The following is a 16,502-nucleotide window of genomic DNA, read 5'->3' on the forward strand; positions in this document are numbered from 1 at the left end:
TTTACGTGATCAAAGGTTATAATTTATCACCGTCTTTCCTAGCTATGTGACAAATATTGTCACAATAAATATGTATAATAAATTATGTTAACTTCATAAAACATGTAAGTTGGATTTGTTAGCGAAACGAAGGACACAGTGAACTCAATTTGCGAGACGCATGTGGCCAAAGCTCCGCAACACGACCTTCGTCATGCTTCCTCGTGACATCCTTCATATAAGCTTCTAATATGTCATATACTTTTTATCAACTTTGGAGTTGAACTAAAGAGAAATTTATTTTATTGTATAAAATCAACAAAAATTATACTCTGCTAGTAGATTGAAACTATTGTAATTCTTATATGTATATATATACATACATATATGTATTATTTTACAGTTTAAATGTGAATATTAACCGGAAGTATAAATTTACATAGATGTGCATGAATTGTCAAATTTAAATCTTTTTTTTTCTCCCATTTTATATTAATAATTTGTCTTATTTCGTAAACCTTTATCTAGGCTCCATACTTAATGGCTAATAATGCCTCTGAATTATTATAAATATAATTTAAAATATTTAATTATCATTGTAATTTTATCTGGCCTTAAGATTATTAAGCCTCCCAGAATTCCCAAGAGGGAGAAGGTGTCCAAAAGCTACGTGGTGGTCTAATATCGGAAAGGAACTGGAAACCCTTTAACTTGATGCAGAGACAACCCAGGATAGAGTGGCCTGGCGCAAATTGATAAGGAGACCCGACCACAAATAAAAGGAAAAGGAAAGGAAGAAGAAGAAGATTGTCATTATTTCTGGCGTAGACTGTACACCGCTGGATATACATTAAGACCATTGGGAAGCAGCCCGCATTATTTTTCGGCGACTTGAACAAAGCTTTCTTTGCACTGTCTCTATTTAACAAGTCTTTACAAATCCTATTACAGTGTAAAGGATTTATTCGTAAAAACAAAATATACTGTATTAAGAAAATTTGTTAAACTGGAACCAAGAAAACCCAAGAGGTTGATGTAGGCCCCTCGAGCGGTAGTTTCAGCAGATATAATTTCTTATTCAATTTCGCAGTGAAATTCCAAGTATAGCTCTATCTGTTGCTTTGCGAATCTTTGAGCAGTGATCTAGAACCTTCTTAAAAGACCCACTATAAGCGACTAAGTCCCAGATTCATAAATCTTTACACATGCAGATCAAAGTTTTATATACAAATTTATTGTTTTTATTTATAAAACTATTCTAGAATCATATTCTTGAAAGCAATGTCACAGGGAGGTACTTCATGGCTTCCCCTTCAGTTTTACACTTCGATTTATATTCAATAATTAAGTTAGATTTATTTCACGTCTCACGTTTCGTATTTTTTTATTTAATCCTTTATAATTGTTATCTTACGTCTTCAACAACTGTCCAACGTAATTTGTAGTACATTATACAAAAAAAAGGAAAGGAAATGTTCGAGAAAAGTCTCTTAACAAACGCTACACGGCGCCGGCGTTCCGTTAGTGTGGAATCACCTCGGCGACAATATTCAAAGAATTTGCATTATCAAATTACCCACGGCGCTCCGACGTGCGATACGAACGCCATGGCGCACAAAGTAACATTAAATTTAAACGTTGAAAGTTATTTCTTTTACGAGATTCTACTTAAAACGATACGGAACATGATAGCAATTATATACGAACATGCTTTCCATAAAAGTGTCCCTAAATACCTTTACAGAACATATTTAACTTACATATTCTAGTAAGCGAGTTTGTAAATGTGACGGAAAAAGAATAAAGAGTATGTCAAGTACTATGTATGTATGTTTATGTATATTTATGTTCATTTGTTTGTGAATATGTATTTATTTTTGTACACGTGAACTACCCTTTATAAGTACTATTATCTTTTTCTTACTATGGTTGTCTGTAAGAGATTGCCTTGTGTGATAAGACCGCCCATTGTACTTTTCTATACATTATTGTATCTGTATATTATGTATCTTATCGTGTACAATAAAGAATATTAAATAAATAAAATAAATAAATATGTTCTATATAAACATGGTAAATAGTGTACATACTTATTATCTAATTATATCCCCTTTTCAGATGATAAACGCTCAGTACAAGGCATATGTCTCCCCCAAAGATAGCCACAAAGACAAGTCCTGGCTGCCCACATTCAGCGACTTCCGTTGTCCACCTATCGGCTTACCCACCTATCGATTCCCAGGGCCATCGGTTTCACGAGCGATGTGCTCCACTCTCTGCCACTCTACTGATAGATCTAGTAATTTAAATCTATCATCTCTACGTCTTTTGTATTATCGTTCAGATAAATCTATGCAATAACGTCCAATTAATTTGAGAGTAAGCTAAGACTAATATCATCTTGTGAACCAACCAAAGTTTCTGCATCTGCTAGGCTTTTTTACTACCGACAATAGATTCGTGCAAACACCTCCCGTAGTTTGGTAGTATAAAATAAAATTACAAATTTAATAAAATGTGACCCTATTTATAAAATAGCGTTTAAATTCTGGCGATGTCATCAAGGTTTTTAATACGGAACCACTAACAAACTCGTCGTCGCAGCGGCTAATTACAAACCAGAGGTTAACCTTTAAAACAACGTGTGTCGGATTTATAAATTTTTAAGTGTTTTTCCTAAATAAAATATTTAAATTTAGAAAAGTTATTCGAAAGTATTTTGTGAAACCGTATATAGTGAAGGCAACTACAAAAGAAATTTCAATTTTATGAAGCCAGTAATAAAAAGTTATTTTTATTTCTAATGTTAAATTTAAGTCGCTGTTTTTATTCGACGCACCGATCCCGAAAGGAATCAACCGACGCCTCTCAAGATCAGATAGGATACCAATATAAGTCACCGTGCGGACTGGACACACCCTATCTAGAGATTCGCTAAAAAGAAGAAACTTAGAAAGAAGGAAACTTTAACATCAAGTGCTACAGAAGTAGCCAAAACTACGGTGATAGCAACAAAGGAAGAGGAAGCGACGAAACAATGTATCCGAGTCAAATAGACGCGCCACATAACATCCAAGCAGCGCACGAGAACAAGCAGATCTAGTAGTGGGAGAAATTGGAATTTAAGGAAAGACCTATGATTAACGAAGCTGTATATTGCCATAAAGCTTACAGCGCCGACATCTTACAGAAACCAGGTGATGATGTGTCTTTGGATTTTCTATAAATCGTGATCGTATCCAAATGAACCTATTCTAGTCTTGAGTTTTGAAAGTTAAGGTTTTAACTGCTGATGATAAATGCTTACAAAATTGACGCTTTAGTTCCAGAGATTTCGACGTTAATCGACTGGATTTCTTCTAAAAAATCAAAGTAGTTTTATTATTAATGAATGACATTTACTGAATGATCTAATTTAGCTAAGTTTTCTATGTTATCATCATCATTCGTTCAGTTACAGGACATTCACTACAGGACATAAGCCTGATTCGAATGTGTCGATGTTATTCGCAGCAAAAGAGAATAAATTTATCTTTTTTTCCGAAAACATATACCTCGTAAACTTCAACAGAATGACTTCCAATAAACGTAGCGTTGAATATTAAATTTCTCCATTAACTTTCACGTCAGTTTATTGACCATCTACAATCCACCGGCGAGTGGGGTCATAATAGAAAAAAGGTTATTTTGTATCGGAACGCCGCTGCAGCTGACTCCGTGTCACAGCGGCGACCGCTTAATTGAAAAGTTTAATGGAAAACGTACTGCGCACACAAGCCTGGCGGGGTCAATGACCTCACCAACGCACACGCACTACAGTCATCTGATGATATTCATAAAGAGACACACTTTTGATGAGGTATTAGCCTGTACCAGTGTTTGTGTGTTATAGGCTACCTGCGCATCGATTTACACGCGTCATTGTCAAGATCGTTGGATTGGTCTTCGTAGCGATCTTTTGGTAAGGTCTGTGCCTGTGCCTTTATAGCATCTATTACCTGAAATGATAGTGATAGATTTAACTGTGACTGTTTCTATTTATGACTATGTTTACGTCTTTGACTATGACTATTTTTGTTTGACTGTTTCGATGTGTGTGACTGCGATTGTCTCTGTGTATATTGATGTGGTCGTTTCTGTTTAAATGACAGTGTAAATTTGACAGCAATTGTACTCGTATCTTTGCCTGTGACTATGGCTGTATATAATTTGACTCTGACTATTTCTATTTGTATTATTTTGACTAATGTTATGCCTATGTTTTTTAACGTCTGTATCTCTATGTATGTCATTGTGACTACACGCAGACGTGTATGACTGTACCTATGTCTGTCTGTTTGACTGTAACGATTTCCGTTGTGTTTATATATATATATACATATACATATATATATATATATATATATATATATATATATATATATATATATATATATATATGTGTGTATATATATATATATATATATATATATATATGATTGTGACTGGTTTAGTATATGAAAACGTACTTGTCTCGCATTGTTTGCCGCATACGCATTTATCAGCGGGCTGGCGGGCGTTGCACTTTATTGCACGACTACCACTGCATGTGCGGAAGTGGCTAAATATTGGTCCTTTTCTTACATATTTGGAAGACTCGAGCTTGGATTGTTATAGAAAGAATAGTATTTATTTTTACTTAATAACGGAATAAAACTCCGTTGTACTGTATTGTTTCAGTACTAAGCAACAACTAAAGTATTTTGGGAACCCCAGGAAGGGTAAGCTCTAACGAAATGATATAAATTCCGGGACATTTATTGCGCAGTCTAAAGGACCGCATCCGAAGCCGAGGTCTGTTTTCGCTCACTAAGCGGTTGGGTAAACATATTTAATTATATTAACTAACCGATGTTCAATAATTATTTGATTAACAATAAACCGGATTATACCGCGTGTGTGTCAGCTCGTTAGGCGCTAACTATAATAAGCAAATTTACTTAAACAATTCATTGCTCTCGCCAGTTGCTCAATGAATAAAAGATCATGACGTCAAGATTGTGCTATTAACTCGATGGAATATTTCTTTTAATTACAGCGTGAAATATTAAATGACAAACCCTACAAATATCCTCGTCTATTTTTGGACTATTTAAAATCTTAATTTAAATCAGAGTTCCTTAAACTTTTTCGTGTCGTAGACCCATTACCATGTTTTTCCGTATTGGGTAGACCTCCTACTTACCTGATATTGATTTCCTGAATTTTTGAAAAAACCAAAATTGAAAAAACCTTAAGTAAAAACACATATTAATTTATACATTTATTAATTGAATTTAAATTAAAACTACTCAAAATAAAATTTTGTATCTGTTATCTAAAATATACGTAACATTAAATAAACATACAATAAACTATAAATAAAATAACATAAGCAATAAGCCAATATTTTTAGTGAGAAGGATGAAACTGATGCTTTAATAATAAATTATCAACATTTGGCGTCGATTTTGTAAGGGTTAATCTTAAATCTCCTCGGCTAATGATGTCCAGTCTGTGGACCCCTATTTTCATTTCATGGACCCCCAAATTTTTTTTCGCTGACGTAGACCCTTTGCAGGTTGTCATAGACCCCTATGAGTCGATATGGACCACTTTGGGAATCACAGATTTAAATTATATAACGCATAGAGATGCAGTGGTGATCCAGCGATAGAGGAATGAAATCTGCGATCGTAGGTAGCGAGTTCAATTCTCGTGTTTATATATAACTGTCTTATATAGTTCACACTTTGTACACTAATTATATAGGATTACCATTGCTCACAGCAACGTCCTCTGCGGATCAAAATGCCTTATTACAATTGCCAATAAACCTACCAAACGAGGTAATTAAGGTATATCCTCCATAAATATCCTTGAGGGGGAGGTATTTGCATTGGGAGGTGGACCTAGTTGGACATTCTACCTTGATCTATCTTAATATGATCGGAAGATGCTTAGTCGCTTAATGCAGGCCGCTTGTATATCTAGCTGTGGATGTCTATGGGCCTTTCAAGGGCCCTTTCGTATTTATGCTGTTTTATGTACACAGCAACCATTTATACAAAATATTTTTTTTCACAATTTTATTTTTTGCGTTCTCATATTTTTTTCTTCTTAATGACATATATTCATTCATCTTTCGTTTTTCATAAAATCTTTCATCATTTCATTCATCACCTGACTTTCGTCACCTCTCCACTAGAATACTACAGGTTTACATTTTGATCTGTTTCATTAATTTTTATTTGTCAATATATTTTGCTTTATTCTTACATTTACATTCCTTTACGATTAAATTTTTACATTACTATTTTCTCTACATTTATGACAGATTTACATAGTTTTTTGTACTTGTTCCTTTTAATAGTCTTTCCTATGACTCTTCTACATTATTCCAGACGTCTTACTGTTGAAATGATGATGGTAATGTTGATACCCATTGGCAGAGCAGACTACATAGTACGTAATACAGATGGCCGCTGGGTCCATGAGGTTCTAGATTGGTGACTTTAAACCGGCAAGCACAGCAAGTCAATTAAGGTTAACGGAAGTCCTGGAAGACCTGGAAGACCGGGGCGGTTGAAAACTACCACCCGTGCATGTATATGCTACTCAAAAATTAGCCCAAATGCAAAGTCGACGGTAACATTGCTAATGATGTCCGAATTCAAATCCTCGTTGGAATTTGAATTCGAATGCGCCTTAATTATTTAAAAAAAAAATGGGGCTGTAGTGGCCAGTACAACGGAGCGTTTTTAAATGAACGCTACAAGGTGGCCAGTGTTTTTTTGAGAAAAACTCTTAAACAGAATAGATTTTGTAATCAGTTTTACGTAAACGACAAGACTACATGGTGACACTGTGCGTCACCAAAATGTTTGTCTATGGTAATAATTTAAAAGATAACAATTCGAACAAACACGTTGCGTTTTCCGAATAAACAAAACGTGAAGCGTATTGAGGTCGAACGAAGCAGGTGCCGTCTGCTGCAACTTCGTGCTGGGAAGACAAATGCAGTGAAAATTTATCTCCTGTTTGCTTTAATAAATCTCTTTTTTTCGATATATTTAAAAATAAACAAAAAAACTTATATAAAAATTAATTGATGAAATTGAAACTTATCCGGACAATTGGTTACTTAATATTTATTTACTGTGAATTAATTTTTTAAGTAAAAAAGGACTAATATAGAGTCAGGGACTCTGTGTTTGGCACTAATCGGTGTAACATAACTCCTGAAGATGCCCCGTGGAGGGGTGAAACACGTGTTGAGTCATTCGGCGGTGGCGGTTGTGTGATTCGCATTGTTTGCCGCATACGCATTCATCAGCGGGCTGGCGGGCGGTGCATTTCATTGCACGACTACTACTGCATGTGCGGAAGTGGCTAAATATTGGTCCTTTTCTTACTTAGGATGGACTTCCGCGAGGTAACGCCTGATTCCATTAAATATTTAATTTTTTAACCCTTTCTTTACCAGCGCCGGAGTTAGCTGGCATCCACTTTGTAATGTGGTCTTATGTTTATATAACTTTTGTAAGATTTATCACAGCCAAAAAAAAATAATCAATCAATTATCCTATCTTCTATTCTTAATTTAGCAGTAAAATCTTTAAATATGTAACACAAATACAAAAAATCGAACATCAGCTTACTACCTTGCAATATGCACACTTCGCGGCGCACATGTTCAGTAGCGTCACTTCGGCGGAACGGACTGCGGTAAGGAAAGGGTTAATATGTAATTGTAGTGTTGTCCCTCTCCTTAAATGTACTATTAAATTAGAAATTTAAATTAGGCTTAAAAACTGTTTCATATACGCGATTCCAAATGTGCTCTGGAGGAATTTTCAAAAGAACAGCTTTTTTAGTGTCTAAAGTCGAAAGCCAGATGTTATGTTTATTTCTATTACTAGACTCAGCTGGTAGACGCCCACTGCAAGGCCTAGACCTGCCCCATCACCACAATGATCACCTCAATGACGGCTCGTAAGCTGCCTGCATCCAGGTAGACCTCCCGAACTTGACTATATCATCGGTTCATCTTTTAGAGGCCGCTAGACTGGGTAGGTATTTAGTGGCCAATTGAAAACCTTTTGACCTCATTATGTATATAACTTATTCAATTTTAAAGTGAAAATTTCGTTAAATTGTTAGAATACACCAAAACGTTATCCAAGAAGCTTCATTAATCCGTAACGAATTCTTTTTTTGAAAAAACGTAAGAAAACCTTACATTTAATGAAAAATCGTTCCACGCTCGATTTATTTTCTTTTCATTATACTCTTTATTCCGCTATTCATTGTACTACGAAATTCTGCTACGAGATTACGTAGCAACGCGGTTTCGCTACGAGATTTTCACGTTATTAAAATAAGAATTTTCAAGCATATCAAAAGATATTTATTAATGATCACAAACTCCCGACGGATATAGACTTCGGTAATAGCGAAATTATTTTCAGCTTCCCTGTAATCTATATTACCAGCTCTGTTGCGGATGGTACGTTATGTTCTGTATTCAAAATGTAATCTTTTTTATATTGCCAGTGTGTGTCTTACTTAAAAGGTAGATTAGTGGGCCGACGATATAATTAAGTAGGTAGGCAGCGCAGGGCAGGTCATCGTGGCGATTTTTGGGGGAGGTCATGCATTGGGCGCCCATCAGCTTAAAAGAAGAGGAAGAAATGTGTGTCAAGCGCGACATAGATCATTTATACAAAGCCTAGTTCTTTTGAAAATCTTCGGAAGAGGTCTATATCCAGCTGTAAACATTTTACGTTTGAAATTCTCATGCCGATCCCCCTGCTGTATTATCGCATAAAATTTCACGATACCCACCCAAAAGATAGACAGACCTTGTTGAGGTAAGATGACGATGGATCCAACCGGTCTTATCTAAATCTGTGGACGGCAAGAGAGGCGTAGCTACGGCCATTCTAAAAGATGAAATTATGAAGCGTGTCGTGGTTGAAAATCGGCTCTGGTAGACCACGGAGTTATACAAGATTTACACTGATTGTTTCCGAAGCGGGTACCTACGCGACTAGATTTTATGGCCAAGACTAAAGACCAGATCCAACGTAAATAGCTGTTCCGGTCCCCTATAATGATATACTCTGTGTAGCTTGTAGCCCGGGCTATATGAAGATGCGACGAAGTAGTGGCAATGAAGTTACATAGGCGGCCGTAGGTGGCAATGCTGTGGGTTTGTTTGAAAGTTTTTCTGAAGCCCCACTGCAGAGCTATACGTATGTAGGAGCTACAATCAATCTTCGTCACTGGCGCATCGAAAAGGGAAATTACACAGAAATATCATTCTTTATATGCATTAGGGGAATCAGAGCGCTTTACAGTACTTCTCGACTTGTGAATGCCGCTGCCGAATTTTATTGGCTGAAAAATGTTTTCATAGTTTTATATCGATATAAATATGGGCTTTGCGTGAAGGAATATACACACTTTTTCGGACTTCGTGTTGTTATTACCTTTAACCTTTAATAGCCTGGAGTTTTAATTTAGATACCAATCTTTTAAACCGAATGTTCACATTACTGTTAGTTTTTTTATAGGTTGGCTGTACGAATTTTACAGATGTATAATATTATTTCCAACGAAATTAAAAAAAAAATCTATTTTTCTCTTCATCTAGACCCCCAAGCAAACACAGTAATATTAAAAAAAAATCACTTTCGTAAATCAGGCTATTAAGGGTTAAGAACTACAGCCTCTAGAAAGAACCTTACACATACATTGAGACGAAACATAGTTTTATTCGGTGTAAATGCGACATAACTTGATATTAAAAATATAATTCAGGGTGTTTGGTTATAGATGTAAAAGGCTTAATGGAATGTATGTATAGTTAATTTGTTGTTAAATAACTAATGCCTTTAATAAACCTCTATATGGAATCAACCTGTAGAATCGATTTAATGAATTTTTTATATTTATTTACTGAAAGTATGTTTACTTTTAATCGGACCTAGCCCATGATTACGGTGCGGGGAAGGCACGGTCAAAGAAGAACATTGCCAAAGGCTTCGCCGCCGCCCGCGCCCCCTGGCTCTAACGCACAGACAGGTCGTCGTATAAAGTCAATTTAAATACAATCAATACCTTCGTATTACTTCGTACTTGATTAAGTCTCGATGCATATAGAATCAAAACCATCGAAAATCAATCACTGCGCAATTTTTCGATATAGTCAATATAAGAGATTTTGACTTTGAAACAGGGATAACCAACACGCGGCCCGCGTTCCTTTTTAACTTGCACATGCGCCTCCCGAAATATTTTTAATATTGAATTTATTTTAATGATTTTCTCTCATCAGTATATATAGGTTATAAAATTATTTACAATAAAATGATAGTACATACTAAACCGAAATAATTAATCAAAAATGATTATAAATTCAAATTGAAGGAAACGATTAGAAAGCTGCACACGTGTAGTTACCCTGTCTATTCTGATTTATTTTAAAAAAGCTTGTAAAGATGAAACAGTGCAAAACCTCTGACTACATATTACAAATAATTTCGTTTTTACTGTACTTTTCTTATTACTTTCGAAAAATCGAATTGCATGTGCATGAAATGACTACTTCTTTATTTTTTTTTTAATTCTAATGTTAATTGTTGATAAATTTTTGTAAATTATTAATATGTTTTACTTTAGATGCGGCCCGCTACAGAAAAAAAATTACATTTAAGTTGACCCGTTGATTAAAAAGGTTGCTCACCCCTGCTATAAAAATTACATAATTGTATTTCTTGTATTAAATTTAAATTGAGACCCGCTTACCTAAACAACTGCGTCGCCGGATCAAATTGTAGAGAACAACAGAGCAATTGTAAGCTGAGAACGGAAGAAACGTGACACTAGCTTCCGGTTACACTAACGCCCCCAATCGTAAAAGCCTTCGCCCGAGGCGACCATTAGTGAAAACTGAGACAATTTAGCATAACAAGTTCAATCAAAGAATAATAACTAAACTAATTAGTTATTTGTTTAAATGATTACTTAAGATGTCTTTCAAAATAGTGTACAATAATATAGCCTGTTATATATTTCATTAAGCTCCTATATCTACTACAGTACCTGGCGATAAATATTGAAGATCGACCTTTGGAAAGAGATAATCGGCTAATTTCGGTTTCGTAGAGCATTATCTCTCTCCCACACTATGACATGACGTTTTGACAGACGTGCAAAAGAAACACAATAGTGTGTTTCTTTATATGTAACACAACATTAAAAATTTACTATATAAAACATTGTACAAAGATCAGACGTGATCAAATAAAAAAAAGGTTGGAAAGTGATCGCACGTGATGGGAAACATCTGGCTTTCGGCTTTAGACATCGAAAGAGTTCTTAATTTGAAAATGTTTCCTCCGGCGCGCAATCTACTTCGAAGCTATGTACTTGGAAATACTCAATTAAAATTAAAAATCTGTTATGGATACAGTGAATTATTGAGATGGTTTCCAAAGACTAAAGAACCACGAGAGATATCGAAGAGTGGCAATTGTTAAAGTATTCTGTTATAAGAGCTTTGGCTACTTGCAAAAGAAACTTACTTACCGACAGTGGAAATGTACCTTAAATTCGTTATTTTTAAGCATTCCGCAATAAAGTTTAAATTTATACAAACATTAATGTCCGGAGCAACGCTGAGCATTTGCCGGGCGATCTATCACTTTGCAGGTCCGGGGCAATTTGTCCTCCCCACAGACAAACTTAATCGCCTTCCCCCGCGGCTGCCCCTACAAATGTGCAAAAAACGCACAGACAGATAGCCATTGAGCTTAAATACTGCCGTGGATTTACCGGAGGAATTCGGACGAAAAGAAAATATTCTACAATTCAAAGAAAATGCTACTGTTATATACAATTATAAATAAATAAAGAGTAAAAAAACTCTTTAATTTTTTTTTATATAACTGTCTATCTGTTTCACGCTTTTTACTTTTTAACATGCAAAAAAATTCTGCCCAAGCTTACGAGCTTTCAACTCCCCTGGCGTGTTAATTTTTTTGTAAAATTATTAGCTTATCTCTATTTGACGAAACAAAACATTCTTATCAAATATCAAACCCATAAGTCTTTTGCTATACGTGTCTTATATACATATTATAAATAAATCAAAACCACTTACACGTCACCTTTTAAATGGTTTCCTAAAAAGCCGTAAATATAAACGGGCATATGAACACTGAAACGAAACAAACTTGAACATCTATAGATAAAAAATCTATGCAGTTACATAATAAACCATAGATCGTTTGCGCACTTAGTAAGAAGAGTACACAACAAATTGATCATTTTTACGATCATTACTGCAGTAGTAAAATAATTTATATCCGAACTTTATTAGTACTAAAAAATTCTTCACGCTGTTAGATATTCAACAATTTTTTTTTCTCATACATTTATTACGCGCTAATTCAGAACAATCACTCAAGGGTGTATTGTAAAGCCGTAGCTACCTACAAAAGTGTTATTAATTTTATATAAGCGATTAAGATAGAGAAAAGTGTAATAAAAGGGCACGAAGGATTTGATGAAAAGAAAAATGTTCAAATTTCAAAAAAAATAATGAAAGGTGAATTTTTCCATAAAATTATCTTTTCATTCGCGACAAATCATTTCGCGTTATTCTAAATTAATATTATAACATACGTGTACAATAAACATAACAATTGTTTTTCACTTTAGTTACCTAACCTATTAAAAATAAATAGATAATCAAATATCTGGGTTCGTTACTGAAAATCAACGCTGTAATATTAGGCTGTACCAGCACGTATCAGGGTAAGGCTTCTCACTGTTGGTACCTTTACTTATTTATAATATCTTGCTTTTCATAATTAATAATTTAAGTAATTTGATGCACAATTTACAGGAAATCATTGTAAGTTAAAAATAAACCTTTTATAATTAAAAACCTATTTCCTATAACACCGGTTAACATCTAGCATAAAAGTAAAATGGCTGTATATATTTCACAAAATACGTATCATACAGGCTTATATATGCCTGTAACGTAAATATTCTTAAATGTATTCGGTTAATAAGGTATGCTCTTACATAAATAAAAAAGTTATAATAAAATTAAAATTATTATTTATTTATTTAAACAGTTCCTGAACAATGCATAAAGACAAAAGAATTTTTCATCCGTAAGCTTTTCGAGCAGTGCAGAATTAATTACTTTTAGTTATTAAAATTAATTAAATAAATTGATTTTTACGAGTTATCGATGTTTATAATATAAATATTTTATCAAAATATAAAGTGATCACTCTGAAATACCTTTTATTCCTTTTTATATTTTCCAATTTAAAAAAAAAACATTATTGGACTATCATTACCAATATTCAGAACGCTCATTAAATATAAAAAAAAATCTTATTATTCAATAAACTAACATTTAAATGATAGGAATCCTTGGCAGTGATGTCGCCTGATTACTTTAATATTATTTAGATTATTACTGATAGTATATATGTATATATCTGTGTTAAACTTTAATAAAAGATGTATTGTGGAGTTTCTTCCTGCTTCTTCTTAATAACTATAATACCTTGCGAAGCATAGTAGAGTCAAAAATGAAATAGATTAAAGAAAGAAATAAATAATAGGTTGACGATCAATATAAGTTTTGCAAAAGTTAAATAAACTATTTGATGTTTATGTTTATTGAACTGCGACGGATCAATTACTTTTACTAAAGCCGGGACAGTCAGTATCCAACATACAACATTCCCATATGACGTTGGCCCGAATATATTTTTCTTCAAAACAGTTTCAAAAGGATTGCCATGCCTCAGTGTGAAGCCTCAGAATAACCTGCGAAACGAAAGCTGCCGTATTTATTACATTTCTTTGAGAAGAAACTGAAAAAGAATTTCATTAAAAATATACATAAATATTTTTTTCTTTTATGTTGAAAGTAACTTGGTCGGCTCGGTTTAAATGCGAGCACTGGAAAGGAGAAATCGACTGATTAAATCTGCACACTCGAAAGAATTTAAATCGCAAGGACTAACTAAATATCTTTATTCAAATAGGCATTTACACACACTTGTGAATTGTCAATTATTTTAGCATTATAAGTAGCCAAACACGGACTCTGTGTTTGGCACTAATCGGTGTAACATAACTCCTGAAGATGCCCCGTGGAGGGGTGAAACACGTGTTGAGTGATCTGACGGTGGCGGTTGTGTGATTCGCATTGTTTGCCGCATATGCATTTATCAGCGGGCTGGCGGGCGGTGCACTTTGTGTCACGACTACAACTGCATGTGCGGAAGTGGCTAAATATTAGTCCTTTTCTTACTTAGGTAAACCAAAAAAGGCTGATTATATCCAGAGATATAATCAGCTTTTGTTTTTACAATTACTTAATATGTCTATTTTTTGCACGCGTTTCTGCAAGTCACGGCGGTTTTTAAGTCACTTAAATTTTATTTGTTTGTTTTTTACGATGCCCTAACTATGTTCTGTTTTCAACATTACGATTCGTGCAACCACTACCTTATCTCTGGTCCAAATACTTCCAAATCTTAACTTAAAACTCTAAGCAAATGGGGTAGTTTAATGACACAATTTTAATATTTAATTTAAATCTTATAAAATGGAATCTAAGATGTCTTGTCAAACTTTATTATATATGCGTACACACAGACGCGTAAAATTTTGCTAAGTTTTTAAAAATCAAATCGAGTTGATTTTATTTATAACCTATCTGTTAATTTTTGGTGTATGAATAATGTGTTTTTAAATAAGTTACAGAATCCTTAAAACAAAAAATACATTTAAAAAACTTTTAAGTTAAACGGTTTTATTCGATACCCATATTGTGGTGGTTGTGGAAAAATATGTACCTAGTCCGCCATATTGGAACGGCGTCCATCTTGAATTTTAAATTTTGACATAATCATCGTGTTTTACTAGTGTAGCCCTTTCATTTGATACCCCTATTGAGGGGGTTAAGGAAAAATATGTAACCCGCCATTTTGTATCGGCGGCCATCTTAGATTTATAATGTTATTGATTTTATTATATTGTATTGTCATCTAAATTAAATGTGTGTACCAAATTTCAGATCAATCTGACAACGGGGAGGTGCTTAAATTTCAATTTCTAATTTTGACCCAAATAAACAAATTCCGTACGTGTCGAACTAAATAAAACCGTTTAAAAATAACTACACAGCACATCTTCGGTGAACAAAAATTTATTTAAAATAATCAATAACGGTCTTTCCCGGGGATCGTCATGATGAGTGTTCCTCAATCCATCTAGTGGAAGACCTACCCACACAACGTATACAAGTACGTCAATAAATTAAAAATAATAATCTTTATAAACTTAACATGACTAGCGGAAGCTCCGAGAGTAAGCTTTATAAATAAACTTAATTATGTTCGTAGCATTAAAACAGAATGTTTCACTTCCGGTATCGCCTGGTCGTTAGCGACTTCCGGTCGACCCCGCGCCCGGCTCGCCGGTGAGTACGGTCCCGGCTCGGTGTTAAGGCAATAACGCTTTGACTTCACAGCATAATCCCCGGTTAATTTACGCAATTGATTTAGAGACGGCAGCCACCTACGTTTTATTTACGTTTTCTATTTATAAATATAAGTTTTTTCATTATTCTATCATTATTAACAGTTTAGCGATAAGACATTCTCTGTATATAGGCCTCCTCCACAGAATTACGATAAAATCAATTAAAAGCGGCCTCCACCCAGCGCTACAGGCTGCATACAAGGTCGTCTAGATCTTGTTAGTCCTAAAATTGTGATCAAGGAATGTAGATAAGAGAAGAAAGTTGATGTATAGATAAACATTTTTAAATTAGGAAAGATAGAACATGTGAAAGACAGAAGTAATGGCATTAAATGTATTGTGAACGAAAGAAGAAGTGCGTAAATTTAAATTCAGAAAACTTTATAAACTCATTTATCCGAAACGACTCTGTCTCACACATGGTAGGTGAAAATAACGGTCTTATTTCAAAACGAAATATCTCACGAAAAACTAATGTTAAAGCAAAATTAATAAAGCCTATTGGTTATTATATAAAGTATAAACATGTATATGTCCACGTGACTAACAGACGATTCATAACAAGAAAAACTTTAAATTTCACCTTAAGAGAGTAACCATCAAATTTCTTGCCGTGTTCTCTCTATAGAATCAACGATGTGATGCCTAGTGTCTATGTATCAATACATATTTAAATGTACCATATATCAATGTTGCGGCATTTCGAAAGTATTTTTCACAGACTATTAGAAACAATAAATAATTTTTTAACTGTTTTATTGTAACAGACAACTATATTCACATTTGAACAATATGTACTTTTGTATCTTCTTCTATTTTAACATGATAAGCAGTAAGCTACCAGCATCTCGGAATGGTGATCTATTTAAAGCCGACTAAAAACTCAACAGTTGCTCTTTTTAAAATATAACATTCCA

Source organism: Battus philenor, unplaced genomic scaffold, assembly GCF_028537555.1.
Source record: "Battus philenor isolate CCGP_79_NKW_IND1 unplaced genomic scaffold, ilBatPhil1.0.hap1 SCAF_23, whole genome shotgun sequence".
In the NCBI taxonomy this organism is placed as follows: domain Eukaryota; kingdom Metazoa; phylum Arthropoda; class Insecta; order Lepidoptera; family Papilionidae; genus Battus; species Battus philenor.